A 21,085-nucleotide genomic window follows, 5' to 3' on the forward strand; every position below is an offset into this window, starting at 1 on the left:
CAATCCACTAAAATACACATATTTTCCCAAAATGTGGAATGTTTGCTTTCATACTGTCATATCATCAAAATAACAGAACTTAAGTACACTATAGTTAAGCTTGAGCTAAAAATGAAAGGTGATAAATCCCAGAGAATTAACAAAGTTAATTTATTTACAAATTGTGGCCTGGATTTAGTCGTTAGCCCTCTAACACATGTGCATGTGGGAAGGAGAGCCTTCTGGACAGAATCACATCTGTCAACTCCCTCCCTACTGTCTGTGTGTGTGAGGAGTGCCGCCATTGATAAAGAAGCCAGATCTCCGGGCAAATGACTTCCACGCTACGTCATCTGTCAGTATCAATTAACCTCCAGCCGCTAAGTCTGAAGAGGTCTGAAGCCAAGCTCTGCCGAAGCCAGGAGCCGCAGACAGTGAAGATAATCAGGGGAGGTGTTGCTGAAAGGCCAGAGAAGAAGACATGCTGCGGGTTTGAATCCTGTGGCACATGGGAATATCAGTGCCGTGAATGTGGAAGATGAAAGGCGTTCTGTCTAGTAATCCGTGGTGTCTTTTTATTTGGCCTGTAAAGTCACACAGTTTAAAAATGGCCACTGACTGTGTGTTATTTGCTAGTCTCCACCACCACCACTAGTGTTCCTATGGTAACAGAGAATGTACCCCCTGGCACTTCCAAATAGTGTTTATGTTTTAGCTCTGCCACTGATGTGCCGGGTGGATCTGGATCGGACATTTCTACAATTAAACGAGCTACAGCTATGAAACTAAAGGATGTGCAGCGTGAAGAAATGACTTCAAGTCAATTGACAGGGATGTTGTCTTTTGGTGTGAGTGCAAATCTGATTTACAATACATTTTCATGAATCTCGGACACTCAGTTTTTAAGATCCGTCAAGATTGTTTTAATGGAACATTAACTTTTCTCTTTTCACTCAACTGACTATACAATCTGGGACACACAGATCATTTTGTAGTCTGTTATCAGTGACGGGAGGATCGCCACTGGGCCAATCTCCCAAAGACTGGGCCAAAATATGGTCCTGCCGGCCTGCCTTCCCTCTTCCCCTCCTCATATATTATCTTCACCCAAGCCTCTGTTCCCAGCAGGTGATCAGACACATGTACAGAATGTGTGGGGGTTGCACTGTGTCTATGAACAGTACTTAACACACTGAACTTACAGGTATTTGTGCAATTTATTTTCATTTTCTACTGATTAAAGTATTTGTTCTTCTAGAAATTGTAGTTGTAATTCATTACATCACTCATTATTGGAATAAAAATTATAAAACCATTTGTTACTCTCCTCCAACATCACATACTACACCCTTCCACAGCATCATAACTCAGAGCTGAAAGGATGTTACGTTAGTCGATCTAAACTGTGTTTTGCAGTAATGTCTTTATTGGCCGGTGTTGGTCCAGCGCACTCTGACTACTGAATCAAATTCCTGCCTCTTCTGTGTGGTGTTTTGTTCCCGTTTGTCTTAACCTGTCTTCCAGTTTCTGTTTCTTTCTCAAAGACACTGTACGCATTAGAACAAAGTCTTAAGTTCTCTGTCAGACGAGCAGGGGCTGCCTGGAAGTTTCTGCCTGGTCGCCTTCCAAGTGCCCACTAGACTGTAACCAAGGCTCGGGCTTGGGAGTGGAGACTGTGTGTATGTGTGTGGTGGGGAGGCAGGCTCCTCCGACCCCTCAGAGCTCCATCTGGACTGTGTGTGTGTGTGGGGGGGGGGGGGCTGTCATTTAGGAGTGCAGGGCCTGAGCGGGGGAGCAAATTGCTTTTTAATCGATCATATTCCCAGTAAAAGCCACTCCCAGCAGCCACTTGCCTACTTTCCATTCTATTTATGGGAGCTGCCTGCCCCTGTCTTGTGTGTGTGTGTGTGTGTGTATGTGTGTGTGTGTGTGTGAGGGAGGGAGAGGGAGAGACAGCAAAAAGAGAAAGTTAGGGTGAGTTTTGTTGACCGCTTCACGTCAGTAAAAGCCGAATCATGTTTTCCACTCTTCTTTTAAGTCGAGCCTTGTTCGAGGATGTATTTTTGCTCATTAAAATCAGAAAACTACAAGGACCTTGCAATACTCATGTGGTTATAGATGACATGAAGGCTGATAGCAAGCTGTTCCTTTGTATCTGCATAAGGCAGTGCTTCCAGGGCAATGAAACATGAGCATCAGACACTGCTCTATTAACAACACAAGGAAAAACCTCCCCACCATTAGACACTGCAGAGCTACAGTCAAACATGTCATGTGCTTTCATAGAAGCCCAACAATGCTGTAATGTGATCGTTTTCCCAGCTCCACTTTCTTGCATCTATTTTCAGTCTGATGGCCAGTGTCTGACACTAACAAGTGCTACTGTGAAGAGTGCATGGGTAAGAAATTATGACTCAGCCCAACGCTGCCGCTGATTGTTGGATCCATTTTCTAAGATGCCGTTGTTTCCAACTAATCTGGCCCTTGGGGCTCTTGAAAAGGAAGTTTAAGTCTGTATTTGCTTGCTCTGTAGAACAATTTCTTTGTCCTTTTCATAAAGCACTGAATCACTCCCTTTGTAAAAACAAAAAACAAACCTTTGACACTAATGGGTGTCACATAAAACGATCTTGCAGAATGAGCAATACCAATGAATAAGGCCATCGCTTACAAGCACCCCTGTCACTTTACCTTTGCAGGCCTCCCAGGATTTGTAAAACCGCTGAAAATTATTTTTTTAGGTGTGCTTCTCTTTCTCTGCAGTAAATGTATGGCTGTTTAATCTGACTTTGTAGAAGTTGCAAAGACAGGACCTAAATGATAGGATACAACAGTTATGAAATCTCTTCCAATTGTTTTGAACCTTAATGAAGAAAACGACTGCACCAATTTCATGAAAAAATACCTGCTGCCAATAAAACGGAAAAATTGTGAAACAATTTCTTTATATGGTGTCAAAGTGACGGAGATTGCCGAGGATTTCTTCTTTTGCTTGTGTTTTCTGTAGTTGCAGTGCGTGTTGAGCTCTCGGGGTTGCTGTTGTATTTCACTTCATTGTTATGGATGTCTGCAACATCTGCTGTGGATTCAATCTAACTCTGGCCTTGGTCGTGAAGAGAGACAGAGAGAGAGGAAGGAAGGATGGAGAGGTATGTCAGGTACCCAGCTGGAGGTCCTGCATCCTCTCTGTCAGTATCTTGTCGTGGTCTCGGCCCCTGACCAAACAGGACATGAGCCTCGCTGCCTCATGCTGCTGTCTGGCTCTGCTGCTGTCCTCATGTACCACTCAGCGCTTTTATTCAAGCAGTTCTTTGTTCTTTACTGCTCATCGTCCCATGCTGGGTGTATATTCTTCCATAACGATTCTTTATTTTTAAATCTGATGGCTTCAATTAAATACTATCAACCTCTGATATACTGGAGCTTCTTCTTTAACCACAGCTGGTCAGCATGTTGGTGTTATTATTAGTACAACATGTCTGACGTGTGTTTTTAGACGTTTAACATCTGCCGGGAAAGTAGTTAGTTAATAATATTTCAAGCGCCCATTTGAAATATTATGATATCTGTAGATTAGTAAAAAAGTAAAGTTCAAACTGGCAGAAATGGCCATTTATTGGTTTATATTCATTGCCTAAGTGCTACCTTTAAAATAATATGATGCAGAAGTAAATGTAAGATATAAATGTGTCTAATCTTAAGATGTAACAAACAGAACAGGCAGAAATAAACTATTCGTATGAGAGTGGTATCACTTGTATGAGAGTTGGTATCAATCTTCTCATCCTTCTCTCGACACGAAAACAAATAAGCATATTTCCCAAAATGTCCCAACATTTCCTTTTATTACTTATATTTACCGGGGTGACATCGTTTTCTAAAATGTATTCTCTCTGTTTTTCAGGTGTAGCATCTTAAGTGTTGTGGCTCTGCTGTGAGTGATAAATGTCAGCCGGTCCTGATATTTGTATGGGTCTTTATCCTCGACCGAAGGTGAGTTCGTCCTCTTGTGTGTGGTGTGTTCTGGTTCACTGTTACCAGTGGATTTATTGAACTGCTGCTACACTAACTACTTTATTCTCAAACACAAATATCATCTGCAATAGTCCCTAGAAAGCTGTAAAAGACAAGCACATTAAGAGTCATAATAATGGATTACAGTCACAACATGTGGTTTAATGACAACTTTGGTGTCATGTTTTATAGTGTGGTACATTCATTGGTGAATTTCTACATTTTTGAGATGTAGTTGATTTCTAGCTTGGATTATCTGAGTTGCTATTACCTGTTTTGGCACGATGGATCCCTGTCTGCCATAGAGAATGCAGTGAATCAGTTGGTTCCTTGTGCTGCCCTACTTAACAACCAGATTAAAGACAGTGTGTAGGATTTGGTGGCATCTAGTGGTGTGGACACAGATTGCAACCGAATGAATAGCCCCCTGTAGTAACGCTGCCTGCCTGGCAGCCATCTTCAGAGGCCCTCCATACCCTAATATCTACTTTAAGAGCAACAGAAGTCAGATGGTTGCTCACTGTTTGGCCTTCTGCGGTTCACATGACCGCAGTTTCACAAGTGTGTCGGAGAACTACGGTGGCCTTCAGGTAACCTAAAAACATGAAAAGCATGAAACATGGCAGTGCAACATGGCGGGCTCCGTGGAAGAGCACCTGTTTCTATGTAGATATGACGGGCGCATTCTAAGCTTCAGGTGAATACACACTAATGACAACATAGCTATGAATTTTATATTCCATTTCTGCTAATAGATCCCAAGAAATGCTACACACTGGTCCCTTTTAAAGCAAAAGACACAATCTCCACCATTCGATTGCATATTCAGATTTCTTACAGCGAAGTAAATGCTGTATGCGCCCAAGATCTGTTCAACAACTTCCCTGGGTTGCCCTTACTTTCACTGTCTTCCAAAGTACTGATGCTCTTCTTTCAAAGAGGAAAAGTTTGGTTGCCACCTGACAAACAATTCGAGCCTTGATGTTGGTTGCCCGGGAGCTGTAAACTGAAGTTGAACCTATTTGTGGAAGCTCTGTTTCCAAAAAAAAGAAAAAAAAGTTCAGCAAAACAGTTGAGCCTTTTCTTTGGTCACTTTGACAAGAGGACTCTCTTTAGCCTTTGATTTACAAGAACGCTGAGTCGCTACATTATGTTGTTCCTTTTTACTACTGAGGTTAATCTTGTGTCTGGCAGCTAAAGCCGGTCATTTACGTAGTTTGGCTGACAAAAAAGTGGATCCCAACTCCAGGTCGTGTTTTGTTTCTGCCTCGGTTTTGTACTGTTTGTTTGATGGGACTGAGCTACCGCGCTGGCTGTTCTCGAGGGAGCAGTACATCACCAGAGCTGCATCTACGCACCTCTACCAGGAGTTACGGCCTGGCCTCGGATGAGATAACAGCTTTAAGATTTGACATGAGGGGTGGATTTAAAGACCTGCAAAAGAATTCCTACAAAATAGTGAAGACAGCCAGGCTCTGACATGTAGTTATTGAAAAGCACTGGTAGGGGAGATTAACCCAACTCCACCACCTCCCTCGGGCTGTGATTCTCCCCCGGATGGTGCCTTCCCTGATATTCCTCTGAGAGGCAGGGCTGCTGGGACAGAACCACACTCCCATTTGCTATCAAATGCTGCCTCACTGCCTGTTAGCATTTTAAAGTTCAGTACAGCTAAAAGCACAAATGTTGTTAGTTTGCTTATGATCTCATAATTGTTTTTCTACCTCTCCAAAGCCCTAAAGACCCTGCCTTTAGGATTAACCAAGGTGGGAATAAGTGGCCATCTGTGGATGACTGTAAGAGGGGTCAAATCACGGACACGCGCGCAATTGCTCCTTAAGCAGCCTACTGTTCAACCAGGTGTCATTCCATGGATGATGCTGGAGAACTTTTTGAATTAAAGCCTTGTCAAATTATTTATCAAAGCATTTGTTATTCCTTTCTGGAGACCTGCTGAGAGCTCTCGTTACATGACTTACTTTGCAAAGTAAGGTTGTGATTGCAGAACCTAATTATTTGAATATGACTCCATCTTACTCAGGTGAGTAATGTTTAGTAACATCTTCTATTTTACTCTCTGAACGATCAAGCAGAGCAATCCCTTTCTTATGTCCATATTATATCTACTTTTTCATAGTTATAAAATAAGTAATATTGCTCATTGTGACCTTTTAAGCTCTTGTTAAGAGCTGCTGTTTGTATGTGAGTGTTGTTTGTTTCATCACAGTTCTAAGGGATCTTACCCAGGGGGATTATTCTCTTTAAATACCATGTTCAGTGTGCCCTTTCTCAGGAAAACGTCCGCAGCGGCCCTTCAGTTCTATATAATGTTGACATCCGGGATTAACAGGTTTAGCTTGAAACCCGTACCAAGTAAATGCTAGTCAGAAAAAGTCGAGTGCACCAACATAAGCACAGTGCGGTGTTCCGTCCACATTCCCCACAAGTTTTTCCCTGAATCCTTGGCCTTCCAAAATGACATTGGTTTAATTAACTCTCTGGAGCTTCAATAAGAAATGGACATTTTAATAGAATGGAAATGCATATTAATTGACTGGCAAGGGGCCAATTATAGTTGACTGTCACTGTGAATGCATGCGTTGTGATTAAACTCTCATCTTCTCAGGTTTAATGTAGTTAAACTTCAAAATATAAAATATACAAATAAAATAATTTAAAATATAGGAAAGCAACTTGTTAAGTATCATGGATGAATATAGTTCAGATTTTTATTTTGCAAATTTGTTGTACATTTAAAAAAAATGTAATATGGCATTAAAAAAGTCACTACTAACTAACAGCAAGGCAAAAATACGCAAAATTCGACCAAACTTCTATCGTCTTCTCATGTGGAGTCGGCCTGTAATTTGTTAGCCATCTGTGAGTTTGTGCCACTAACCGGTTAATCAGCTTACATTTTGATAATGTGTTCATCGCACTGAATTAAAAGTGGCAGTAAGTACAAAATTACCCACACCTTCATCTTGTCCAGGAGACCACCCAGCTGGGCTCTGAGAGACGGACCTTCAGTTAGTAGCCACAGGAACTGAAAGTCAGCCAGCACAAACCCCAGCGCCACGAGTCTAACCTTTGTAAGGGCATCAACAGAAAGTTTGCTGATCCGGCGGGGCGTCCGGCCCGTCAGATCAGACCCCTGGTGCTGTGGTTTGTACTGGCCAAACTTGAGCGATGACTCTCCAGGTGCAAGTGGTATTACAAGACAGGACGGGCTGGAGCCAGCTGGTCGTCTCTGACATAACATCAACACTGTAACCTCTTCACTTTCTGTTGATAATGTCAGTTCATTTTTTAAATGTTTTGAACATATATTACATATTGTACCTTTAACTAGTCAGTTTTGGATTCATCAAGTCAAGTTATACCTGTAGATAATATTGAGCAGAACAATGTGATGCTAACAGTAGCTTGCCAAACCTTCAGTTCCCGCTGGGGTCACCCTTGCTTATCTTTACTTTTTCTTATAAAAGTAATCACAGAATGACGTACACAAAGTTGGCTCAGCTCTGTCCTGCTCTTCAGCTGAAAGGAAACAAAACTTGTTCCATAAAGTTTTGAAGAGACTTTTCCTGAGAGTGGTGTTGAATGTGCAGAGGAGGACTTTTAATAAGGCAGCTTCAGCCAGGAGTCGCACAGACCGTCTCCAAGGGCCAACAGGCCCATAGCCATGAACCACCAGCTTTCTCACTAATGCTCTACTTTATTCTCTTTCCCTCTGTGTTTTTCTCTCTCTCACGGACACCTTTGATGATCTCCCGTTTTGCTTTGTGTTTTTTAAGAGGTACCACTGGCCCGCAGCCCAGTGATCCGCATTGGCCTGTTTTCAAAATAATTAAGATAGATGAGAATCTATTAAAGCTAATCATGCTCTTTGATTCGATTTTATTTTGGTCCCCTTCCTGCCTATTTCACATTACATTTTTTTTAACATGATAAATAAGAACCATTCCACAAAATAATTGCTACCAAGTGACATTTAGACCATGTCACCTTTTGAAATAACTTCTTGTCATCCAGTCTCTCAACTTGATAAAGTCTTTAGATATTGTTTATCACTCATTTTGATTTATTAAGTGTAAGAATGAGCCGGAGGCCGCTGTTTATCATTTTAAGCACTATTAATGAGCACTATTAAAATGACTTTAATAAGTTAATGTACAACAAGTGAGAAGAGCTTTTTTTACGACTGGATCTGGCATGGTGAATTGGTTGAGACAGCGGGTAAAATGGGTTTGCAGCCGTGCAGTTAACTCTAGTCCACAGTCGAATTTGCAATCTTTTAAGGAAATTACAGGTTGTAATGATAAAGCCTTCACGTTTCCTGGCTATATTTACCACGGTAATGAGTCTAACGCGACTTGTAACATGCCATTTCCAACATTTTATCTGTGGAAAAGCACCTACAGTGCAAAAGAGGTTTTAAGCCTCCTTAGAAGATGTTTGACCTCATAAAAAATGAGAGTGGAGCTGTAGGTGTGGCTGGTGTAAAGCTAATATTTGCAGAAGCTTCAGACATGGATGTGGTCCGGTTCACTTAAGTAAGTCTCAACCAAGGTTCCTATTTGCCACACAGTCAACCTGCCACTTTGAATAAACTCCCTTTCTGTCACTGGCACCACATTAGTTGGACTATAGAAATGCTTTGGGACCAAATGGCCCTTTCAGTGGAATTATATTGTGTAGCATTGAGGCATATGTTTACAGCTGCTCTCAGTAATAATTACATCCTCCAGAGTTGTGGAGAGAGACTGTGCATTAAGCTCTAAGGGGCCTTGCTTTGTGGGAGACAATGATGGGTGTTTCTATTCAAATGCTCCCAAATTATGGTGCGACCCCAGGAGGACCGCTGTCTTTAGTTTGTGACATCGCCACACTTTCTTTGACTGTGTTGCAGCTCTTGTCTTGTAGTATTGGCATGGAGAGTTGGAGAGATTGTTAGTCTGGTGGCAGAAAAGATCACCGTCCAACCCGACTGTGTTTCTAATTTATTCTTCCTTCAGGGCTTTCTTCAGGCAGCAATAATAATAAAACGGAGCAAATAAATTGGTCATGAATACAGATATGGAAAATGGGTTGCAGTGAAAATAATCCAGCTATAATTTTGCAACAGATCAAGAGCATTAAAAGTCTGCTACAGTATTGTGAGCTGTGCGCACATGTAGGGGGTCAAAAACAACAGTTGTTTTTGTGCATGTCAAGTAGGAAGTGGAAAATATCAATAAATAAACCTTCCTGTTAGCTCAGACTGCACAATTAACTATTAGCATACACCTATATTTCAATAAGACGATGGATAGCGGTTTTATATGACGCAGTCCATACCAATAATGCATGCTTATGACTGTTTAAAGAAGATTGCAAAGTTATGTCAGACAAGGCTGTGGTGACATGTGTTAACTTGACATGTGGGTGTCAGCTGATGGAGGTGGCAGACTGAGGGCTTTGGATGGAAAATGAGTCACATTGAGAAAAATCACAAAGAGGTGTGCAGAGTCTCTTTAATGATCAAGTGTGATCTAACTATATGTTCTGTCTGAACTAACTATAAAGCAAGAGATCTCTGTCCGTCTGTCTGTCTGTGAGTATGTCCTGAATTGAATAATATCTAAACAATATTTATTGTCAGAATTTAAATTTAACTCGATGAATTATAAATAATACATACTCTAATAATAAATAAATGTTCTCTCATTTAAAATAAAATACATAACAGAAAGCTTTAGAAAAATGTATTGAACTGCTTTGTCTTGCAGCATTAAATTCATTAAATTCAGGTGTGAAGTGATGTCAGTGAAAAAAGCCAAGATGTCCATGGTATTCTCATCTTCTAAAAAGAGAGAATTGATGGGAGGTAGTGCAGCATTGCCCTTGCTGTGGTGTTGTGAGACTGTATTTGGATGCGTGGCGGTGAAGCGGCAGAGAACCAGCGAGCGTGACTAATCTGGGATTCTGCTGTGTGGTGTGTACGGCTGGCCGTCCTTCATGCCTTGCGCCTGCCTGATGGGGGCCGCACACCCACTGCCTCACACGCCAATAGTGGGAGGCTACGGTACAATTTGGAGGTAGCATTATAGATCGCACTGCATTATCACCACATATAGTGTAGTTTAGACTTTCATTAAGGGGTCCAGCAGGTCGTCTAGAAAGTTTGAGGTGCTTTTAGTGACACTACACTTATATTTGCATCCACTTGTATTTTTCGTTTCTTCTTTATAGTTTGTACAAAGTAATGAAAATGCATCTGCTATTCTGCTTTGGTTGCTGTAACTAATGTGTTTGCACATGATTAGGGTATATCTGTCTTTGTGCTTGTGTCTCCATGTCCTCACATAGGACATTTTTAGGCATTTTCAGCTGGGTGCTGCTTTGGGGGTGGTCAGAGAGGGACAGCAAGGTTGTCCCTCTCAAAGCAGGCTAAGGGATCACAGTTTACTGCCACTGTAGCAATTCTTAGGTGCACTTTTTTGGCTTGACCAGATGCTCCACAAAACACATTTGCCAGTTTTCGTAGGTTGTTGGCAAGCTGGTGAGGGATTGTGTTGAACCTGTTTGTCTGTGATGCCCTCCAGGTGAGTCCGTTATGCACAAAAGTATAATTTAAAGATTTTTGTAAGAATATTTGAGATTATTCATTTTAAAAATGTATGTTTTAATGTGCCATCCGTTAGATTCATTATACCAAGTCTGTAACCCCTTTTGACTGCACAGCCTCCACTTTATATGAATTCACTATTATAGTACAGCCCTACAGAGACCTGCTAATTCTGTTTTAATGTCGCAGTTTTCATTTTGACTGTCATTACAGCAATGACAAAAATGATGAATGAGCACTCTGAACACAAATCCTCGCCTTCTTATGTGCCAAAGGAGAGAAATTGGGAACGTACAGTGTCTCTGTATTAATAGGATTGCTTTGTTCTTATTCAGCTACAATGAGAGAAATTCAAGTTGTCTTCTTCTGATTGCCTCCCCACTGGCTTGAGCTCCTCCATGTTTTACACCAGTGTGGGACTAATACAATCATTGCTTGTATGTGAAAGGGAAAAGAAACCCAATTCAATCCAACTGAATCAAAACTTTTGGCACAAACTGTTATTGTTGCCAGAGACAATTCGTAGTGCACAGAGAAACAACAGACAGGTAACAAAGATCCAAGGCTCATTTCAAATCCAGGATGACCTGGTTTATGCATTTCATCTTCTGCCTTTAAAACATTTTGTTTGTACTTTCTTATTTTGTTAACATATAGGTTATGATAAACAATATTTAATATTATTAGCATAAAACAGTTTGTGCAAACCCACCATCAGAAGCTATAAACTACACCATATAAAATTCACCATATAGGGAAACAGCATTGAGCTAACTTAAATGGCATTGAGACATCTTTTAATGCCAATTCTCAAATATGTTTCACTATATTATATAACATGGTGAAACATACATATGGCAGCATTCATTGGAGTTTTGTTTCTGGCCACCTGATGAATGTAAGTCTCATATTTTCTCCCCTTTTTACTTCATTTTGGTCAGAAAAATAATCTGTAATCGCAAAGGTGCGGGTCATAAAACCAAAACAATGAGTAGGAAGATGTGGACCTGAGGGAAACTGATCTGATCTGCTGAGTGTGATGATGATTCTCTTGTCACTACGATTGACATCCTTAAGTCGTTTAATCCATTGAGAATATAAAACGTATCTCAACTTTAGCTGTAGATTACAACTTTATATCCATCATATTAGGGGGATCAAACAGAGTGACTGCAGTACTTGATGAATTATTTAATGAAATGCCATTTTTTTCTTCGATATCAGTCAGTCACCCGCTTAATTAAGTGTATGAATTCTCAAAGTAAACACGCGGGTGTCTGTAGAAAAGGAAAACGTGTGAAAGAGTTTGTTGCTTTTTCTTGGTCTCTTTTAAAACTTCTACGAGGACGCCTACAGCTCCATATGTTTCTATTTTTCACTGTTTCTTAGAAGACGGAACAGCTGATTGAAGCCGGGACAGAATAACTCTCTCTGTGCTAACCCTGTCCACGTCGTGCTCCAGATACAGCCAGCGACCTTAATGCTTCTTGTTATTCTACATGTGAAATCTATATCACAGCTGAACACTGTGTGCTTTCATCTCTCATACAGGCCTGAGTGTGTGTGTCCGTGTGTTATAAATGTACTTTTATCGTGGGTATAATTAGCTAGTACAGTATGTCTGCTCAAGCATGTACACTGTATTTAAATGTGTGAATATGCAGTGTGTGTTGGGTATCATTTGTTTCTTTTGATATATATGTGCTTTCAAATGTGTGTGTGTTTGTGAGAAGGAGAGAAAAGGGGAAGGGGAAGGAAGGGAGTTCAGCCTGCTGTTCTCTGGCTGCAGAAACACTGTACTGGAATGTTAATTGGTATGACTGGTCTGCCTCACAGATAACACACAAGGCCGCTTTTAATAATCCAAAGATCAGGATGTCCCACTGTCCCGCCCTGCTGACACATGAGAGAGGAAGAGGGTGTGTGTGGATGAGCATGGATGTCTGTTGGAATCCCTCCTTCTCCTTTCCCGCCTCTCGCCCAAGCATCTTGTTGCCTCATAACAAATAGAAAAACAGAAATATTGCAGAGCGTGAGGTGGTTCACGGGGAGACTCAAAGCGCATGTATTATTAAGACTGGAGCGTCGCGGTTTTGAAGTTATGCTAATGAGAAGCCTTTTGGTGCAACAAATCTAACCGTCACTTGAATCATTTCTCTGCCCATCCCTCCTCTTCTCCCCCTTTCTCATCTGTTCTTTTTCTTCTCCGTCTCATATCCGTTCAAGGGCGCAGCGTTGGCATGAAACCCTGCACATGCTGTTTAAGGGAGGTGACGGTAGATTAGACTACCGCTATAGAAAGTCAACACAGACCCCTGACTGGAGGCTTCTCCTCCCACATGCAGCCTATAATAAAGAGCTCATTTTTATTTTCACCTCCTCCTCTTTGACATTTTTCATTTTTTCATACAGAAAGCATTAAATAAATAGAGATGTTTGGATGCTCTGTATGTATGCACACACACATAACCACTCACAATCCTCCCATTGCTCTGGAACGGAACAGATTCCCAGCATCTAACTCCAAAAATAAACAAATGATGAATCTTTATGATTCTGAGTGGTATATAATACTGGTAACATCGTGGCAGAAGAATTTGCATCTATGTGATGTTGCATGTGTGGTCGTGTGTATTAATATTTAACCAATAACCCAGTAGACACCAAGTAGCGACTCTGATATTGTGAAGTGAAGCACACTGAGAATTGCAACACATTACAAGTATTCACTGTATGTACCCCAGACTTTTATTACACTTAAACGCTTCAGGATGATGCAACTACTACTACTGAATTATTCATAAATACTTCTGTTTGAATCGAACAACCGCGTCATATATATTTGATCAGAAAAGGTTGATGTTGACTGCCTGAAAGTTCTACAAAACAGCAGGTAGCCAGTGCAGGGATGCCAGGATCCATGAAATACTGCATAGTCGTATCTCTGTGTTCTAGTTAAAACCCTGGAGACAGAGAATGAATTGTAAAGAGGACAGATCATTTTTTACAGATGCCAGAGAGCAGGGAGTCCCAAGAGTCGCTAATAGGTGAGCCGGTTTCAGGTTTTTCGTAGAGTGAAAAGGTCTAATCTTTTAAATGTTTCTAATACCCATTGTACCTTTAGATTTGATGTGTTTGTTCTGTCTGAAGCTGCAGTCAGTGATGACACCCTGAGTCTTCTGATGTGTGGTTACAGATAACTAGGGTTGCATCCAAATGTAGCACAAATTGTAACCCAATTTTCAGAAAATCTGCAAAAGAAAATGGGAATTTGAACATGTTTCCATTCACTGCTGTTATGCTAGTATTAGGCATTGGTCTATCGAGATAAACAGTGGGAGGCGCTAATTCTCCAATCAGGTGCCATTACACCACTGCAGAAGAAGAGATGATATTAATTAAAAGAGTGCCAGCTAAATTTTAAAAGCAAAAATCATGATACAATTGTGAAGTTTATGTTTTTCATATACGTCGAGGAAGGTTACAGTCTCCTCATAGTTCCACACAGATCTGATGGTTTTCATCTCTTCAGAGGAGCAGAAGCGTTATTGGACATTTAAGTTATATGCTTCATGCATGTCATGGTGCATTTGTTTCTGTTTCCATTGCACTTGGTTACATTTAGATTTTATTGATACATCAATTAAGACAATTTGTGGATACGAAATTTGCATGGTCTGGACCTATTAGCATCTCTGTTTTATTGTAGGATATTCTTAGAGATCCACTTGTGGAGACAATGGTGTACACGGTCACAGCTTAAAATAAAAACAGTTTTCATACAATCCTACATAGTGTGTAATGTGCACAGGAACAAACGTACCAATCACCCCCCACATACAGCCAGATTCCTGGGCTTCAATAGTAAGTCTGTAGTCTAGTCATGGTGGTTCCTATATCATTACACTTCACACTGTGTAACTCTCCCCACACCCAGAGGCAGAATGCAAGGAGTTGAAATAACAACAAAATAAATTGTGTTTGGATTCTGCAACCTTCCAGTGCTTCCAGTGTCAATAAGCTTTCCCACATTAGATTTGGTGAGCTCCACAAGTTGTTCTGAAGCACCGTCACTGACTGCTCTTATTGATTTATGTGAAAGATGGCCAGGGATTATACTGTTGTAAACACAGTGTAAACCTGAGGAATGGATGAGGCGGGCCTCGATTGTAAGTCACAACTAAAAATAGCTGGTGCTTGTTCACAGATGCCGAGGGGCATTTTGTGTGTTTGTGTGTACTTATTTGTTCATTCAGTGTTATTTTATCCTACTTTATCTTTGTGAGACCAATATGCAATATTAATTGTAATTTACTTCAACTTGTCTTAAATTGCTGCTAAACTCAATTTGAAGAATTCTCCTGTCCCACGATGAGACAGCTGAATGCAGTTTATGACGCGTTCCCACAAAGCTGATCATAAAATTCTTTGGAAAGCTATTGAGGGCAAAGTCCATAAGTATCGCATTTTTAAACCCTCTTTAAAATTATATTGCTTTTTACCCATTCCAGATGTCCATAAAACAGAGGGATATATAGAACGTTGTTGTTGTCGTTGTCTTCATTTATTTTAGGGGTAGTATTTAGTTTCAGGTTAAAGGAATATTGCTTATGTGAGTGTGAGCTGAAAAGACGGATGCCACTCACCTGTTCATATGTTAAGTATAGGGCAGACGGCTAGCTTAGTTTAGCAAAAAGACTGGAAACATGGGAAAAGAGCTAGCCGGGATCAGTCCAAAGTAGGAGTGTGTTCATTGTTAATCAATAGTGTTACAATAATTAGTGAGTGTTAGAGATGCTGGTAGGTGGATTTTGTTACCCTTGGACAGAGCACCAAGCTGCCCCCCCCTGTATCCAATCTGTGTCAAGTGCTAAGCTAAGCTAACCGGCTGCTGGCTGACATTGTTATGGCGGCATCAGTTACCGCAAGGACATGAAGGTACATTAGTCAATCTGCATGTAAATATACAGGTGTGTGAGTGTGTGTTTGTGCAATGTGAAATTGGCAGTTCTTTGTCACCCTCTCATAGCTGTAATTGTAGAGAATAGAGAGGGAGCCCCCCTCAAGTACATGAACTCTGATTTCAACAAGCTCAACACGGAGGTGACCTGCAGAAATATCCTCAATTATGTAGTGGAAACAACACAACAATGCAGATGAAGTGCACTTTATACAGAAGGGCATATGAGTCGAGAATGACTTTCACACTGTCATGATGATGTATCACGTGACTCCCTGCAGTTTGGCTACACACCTTGAAATATTAGATGTAGATGTATTCTTTTGTATTAATGTATTTACTTATTTACATGATAGGAACTGACCAATACAAGCATAGCTTTACTAAGCAGCGCCACTGTTGCAGTCAGTTGGTTAAGTGCTTCAATGAAGGATATCTTAACAGATACAGAGGGAGGTGAGAGTATTTTTAGTTTATTCCCCCCCCCTGATAAATTCTTCAGTTATTTTCTGCTGTCTGAGACAGACAAGGGAGGATGAAAATGTCAAACCGTGATGTTTTCCAGGCAGGAGCTGATTTTGTTTGATTGCTGACTGGTGACAATTTCTCCCTTCACTGACTCCCAGTATGGGCCCACAGTGAGACCTCCGGGCTCCAGAGAGACCACACATGGAGGTGGAAAGGGGAGGTTGATTCTCTGCCTTACAGTCATTGATCTCTGTCATCCTTTTCAGGTCGCGTGTAGGCTGTTGGTTTCATCCCCCCTGGCTACAGTCATGTCAGACCACCAGTTTAAGACCTAAACACACTGACAAGAAAATGTAATCCAAATGGTTGTAATACACATGCACCAGCAGTCAAGTTAGAGCTATGATGACAACATTTTCAGACCAACTGCTATAGTACATCCAATGCCTGACAAAATTACATCATAACAGTCATATTACGGGATGAAATAATCCAAAATACATTGATGCAACATTGTATAAGCTGTTTTTGAATAAAATGTAAAGTTGCGGTGCAACACCAGATTACAACACACAGAGAGGTAGAGTGACTTCAATCTCTGTTCAGGACGCTGCTATATTGTCGCTCTAAATTTTGAATTCAGCACCTTTAGGACCCGATTACACCGAGACGCATCGCAACAGGCGCAACCGCTTCAAAAACGCACCTTGGCAAAGCGAGTCGGGCAAAGCAGATGATGCAACCGGGCGATCAAATGTCATAAGAAGTTACCAAATCTTTAAAATACATTCTCAGTTAAACAAATAGCTCAGTGATTATCTTTCATTGATTAGCTTGTACGTATGCTCAAACTCTGTATGGCTTCGCTAACGTTAGCTGCAGTAGCCAAACGGTAGAAAACTGTGCATTTCTGCAGATTTATGTTCTGCTTGTTGGCCAAATAGTTTGATAAATTGCTGGTATTACCTCCCTTACTTTTGAGGGCTTTATTGCATTTGATACAACGAGAGTTCTCAGCATCTACTGGAGTAAAATGTAGCCACACTTTAGATCTTTTTCTTCTCTCTGCCATGATGTGCGTCTCCCGCTGTACTGAGCCAGATTCGGTGTGTGTGTGTCAGAGTAAAGCACGACTACGCCACTGACAGACGGACACAGAGACAGAGAGAGGAGGTTTACAACGCGGTCTTTTTATGCGGAGATCTCACTCTGTAACTTCTAAAGTAGGGGGGGGGGGGGCATCCCTATTGATGACGTCAGGGTTATTTTCTCAGACTTGACAAAGGTCATTTAGAGCCACCAAAGGCATTATAAAACTGTTATCACAGGCCGAGTAGTACTGCCAATGACGAGTAATGTGATCTTATGTGGACAACAAAGGAACTAACACAGACAACCAGTGTTCTGATGCATCGTATCCATTTCAGTGGTATTATCCAATATATGTAGAAAGGCCAGATGATTTCTTTTCCCCACAGTCAGATGATTTAGAAAAGTTAAAGTGCAGGAATGGCTGCTGTGAGTTAAATAGAGTAAATGAGACTCAGGTTCTCTGACTAAAAGACCCCTCTCTCATTCTCTCTCCTCATCTTTTCTCTGAATAAGGGAAGTGAAGCCGGGCCAGGGTTGACCACTCCTTCTGTTCCTCCTCACCTTCATTGTCCTCCCTTTATTCCCTCGTTAAACTCCACTGACAGCATCACCGCTCACATAGATCCCCCCTCTGTTCTCCTCGTCCCTAAAGACCGGGAGTGTGGCCACTGAACAACCGGGTCGTCAAAAGAAGAGGAAACAAAGTTCGGAAGTATTAGTGTTACTTCCCCTCATCTCCAGGGATACAAAGGGAGAATCAATAGTTTTTCATTAACCTGTCTTCCTCCCTGTATACGAGTAGGTATGGCCTCCGGTGCCACAGTAAATGCTTATAGTGGTGGGGGGGGATGGATGTGATACAGTTCACATCCGTCCAAACGTACATATTTTTACCTGAATCTATCTCTCTCTCTCTAGCTTTTTCCCGCTCTACCAATTCAAACTCACTTTCATTGAGAAGTGGCGAACCAAACCGGTTTAGCTCATTTTAATTTTCAACCAAATTTTATGCATTCCAACCATACTGAGATCATGAATTCATGAAGAAATACATTTCATACATTGACTTAACAGCTCTTCTCTACCACAAAGACGTTTAAAATGATGACAGTAGAATGAAGTCAATTAATATATCCCGTATGAAGTACAGATGGAATTAAACCGAATTTAGTCTTGTGATTACAAGCCAAATTTTTGGTAGAGATATTTTCGCAACCGAATGTGAATCTTTGCCTGTCTTATGACGTAAAAACAACTAACAAACAAGACAAGATAGTAACAAACCATCAAACCTAGTTGGGAGTTAGCAGCATCTCCATAGAGCTTTCTCATCGAGTACATTCCTCCTTCTCTCCCTGACAGATCTACAGTATCTCACATCTCTGTCTCTACACAATGTAGCCAGTGTTTGGGAACGACCTTGCTCCTTGTACGGTGCCAACCTCCGCTCTGTAATACATTAATCTCTCTTTTTCCCATGCGGGGTTGCACACTGTCCCATGTGTTGCAAACACAAGGTGAGACTGTGCTGCTTTATTTTGTATATTCTCTGTTAATGTTGTGTGTTCAGCTCTAGGCTCTCCAAGGAGCGAGCGGCACGTGTTGGAGAACGGCATCTGTCGTACCTGAGCGTGGGGAAGTGGTGTGTTTTGTTCACGCACACCTGCCGTAGTTGTTGCAGCTGGCATCGTCAACAAGTGCTGAGGTGCAGCAGAATGGGTTTCATCTGTGTATGCATGGCCACCCCTGCTTTTCCTGTCATCTGCCTTGTAAGCACGCCTCTACTGAGGCCATACAAATTGTGAGTGCTGAACAGGAGCTGGCCAGATTCCCATGTCTGTTCCATAAAAGTGAGGAGAATAAAATAAAACAGTGAATCTCACTATATTGAGAAGCCAAACCATGGAAGTGATGCAGAGGCCGAATCATTTCTCACAGAGAGCAAGTGGTGAAATAATGAGTTCAAATCATCCAAGATGGAGAGCTGATTCAGAGGAGGTGATTATCTCAGCCAACGAAGGCTGAAATTAAGCAAATGACTATGAGTGAATGCTTTATTGATGCTTTAATGCAATACAGGGAGTTATGCTGCTTGTACAAAACGTTAGTCTCAGACCACAAAGGCAACCGCAACAAGGGATCAGGGAACCTGCTTTGACATGGAGCCCACAAGTCAATAGAGAAGGAAGCTACACTGACTCGTCCAGCTTTCAAAATCGCCCCCACAATTTTGAATATTTTGCCAATCAACTAGATTTTTAGAATAGAAGATAACCTCTGAATGGTGACCTGCCACAGTGGTTGGTGGAGCAGACAGATTCACTGGCCACATCCAAAATTTATCAGCATTTGGCTGGTGGTAATTTGCTGCCCCGAAGGGGAGATGAAGGCAGGATGACTGCCATGGCATCGCCTGGATCCAGATGGTTCAAGACAGAAGGGGATGGATGCAAGCACTTTATCAGCAGCCTATGTTCCATGAGCCACTCAAAGGCTCAAGTACAAACAAAGGCAACTCTCGGTGTGCCAAAGTTTCACCATTCATTTCACTTTATGCACTGCTGCCTGTTTGACAATAGAACAGTGCCCGTTGAATGGTTGTGTAGTGTTACTTTATCATATTGCCATGGGGAATAAATTATCTTTCAGAAGTACATTGTGCATCCTTTATCTCATTTTAAGGGCAGTTTGGGAGACATTTATTGAACTATAAAGTAACACATTGTCTGAAAACTAATTTGTTCTGCTGATTTTTACTACTTCATTTCATCACCACATGCTTCACTTATTTCCCACTGGTGTAAACGGCTAATAGTGTGTACAGAGGAACAGTTGGTTTCCCACCACATCGACACACCTCTCATCTACAATACTGGTCAATGTTCATGTTAACACAGTTTTTAATTTTCTACTGAAAGTTGCATGGTGCCAACATGAATATTTGACATCTCAACAAGTACATTGAGAAGAGATTTCAATGTAAAAAGACGCTCTAATTATCTGTTTACTCTTTGTAATTTCACAAGCATTTTAGGAATGGTCATGGCAAGGCAAGTTTATTGATGCATTTCATACAAAAGCCTTGCTTACATATATATCTTGTCAATACACAGCCCTACTACACAGTTCCATTGCTTGAAATGCGAGGAGCTGTTGTGTTTGTCTGTATTAGCTGTAGCTGTAATGGCCCTGAGACTAATTCCTGTATGTTTACAGTGCTTGGTGGTTACAGTGACTCATGTTTCTATTTTAAGTGTGTGATCTCATGCAGCGTGGAGACCCAAGGAGTCTCCTTGTTTTAAGGTATTTTGGCAGAAAGAAGGGTGGAGCAGCCTGACTCAGTGGGGCATCTTCGGGATCACATGCAGCATGAACTCACCTCACAGCTCCCAGAGAGATCAAGCCGGTGTGAGCCAGACTGCACATCAGTATGGGTAATCAGACTTCTCCAGTCATGCGCCATGCTTCTCTGTGCGGTGCTGTGCCCTGGAGGATGCCGCAAAATAAGATGCCTGAGTGTGGAAAACAAGTGCGGGCGTCTGCTAATGCACGCCAGATTCAACCTTGCTCGACTGACGCTGTGAAACTGAATCATTGCAACCTCCGTTGTTTCACAGACCCTCTGTGATCTTAACGCTAATTAGGAGTTCTTTGTTTGTATCAACTTACGTTTGGGATTTACGCAGTCTGAGAAGTCTGTTGCCGATTTAACTGTCAGCACTTTGATCAAAGTGATTAGAATGAGGCCTCCTGTCTAAGCAAGCATGCTCTCACTCCTTCCCAGCTAAGACATTCAGACATGAGCCTAACTTTTGTTTTGTTTTGGTGAACCCTACAGCTGCTGTCTCTCAACCAGCCGAGGAGCCTCACAGTAACGGGCCATTCTCGCTGTGGGCGTCAGCTGTGATGAGGATGCTGTACATACATCATTTTGTAATTGGATGGCCGTGTCCTTAGTTTGC

At 41.5% G+C, this 21,085-nt stretch overlaps 1 protein-coding gene across 12 annotated transcripts in view; it reads left to right on the forward strand.

The window, feature by feature from the left end:
* Positions 1-21,085, forward strand: part of arvcfb (ARVCF delta catenin family member b) — a 201,035-nt gene that overhangs the window by 35,023 nt on the left and 144,927 nt on the right. For 11 of the 12 annotated variants that reach the window (XM_031848921.1, XM_031848914.1, XM_031848910.1 and 8 more), the window contains exon 2: positions 3,884-3,972. The exons of the other annotated variant lie outside the window; for it this stretch is intronic. The gene's annotated coding sequence lies outside the window, so the exon portion shown is untranslated. The remainder of the gene's footprint in view (positions 1-3,883; positions 3,973-21,085) is intronic. 12 annotated transcript variants of the gene reach the window in all.

The sequence above is a fragment of the Anarrhichthys ocellatus genome, unplaced genomic scaffold (genome assembly GCF_004355925.1).
Source record: "Anarrhichthys ocellatus isolate YVR2014 unplaced genomic scaffold, GSC_Weel_1.0 scaffold9, whole genome shotgun sequence".
Lineage (NCBI taxonomy): Eukaryota > Metazoa > Chordata > Actinopteri > Perciformes > Anarhichadidae > Anarrhichthys > Anarrhichthys ocellatus.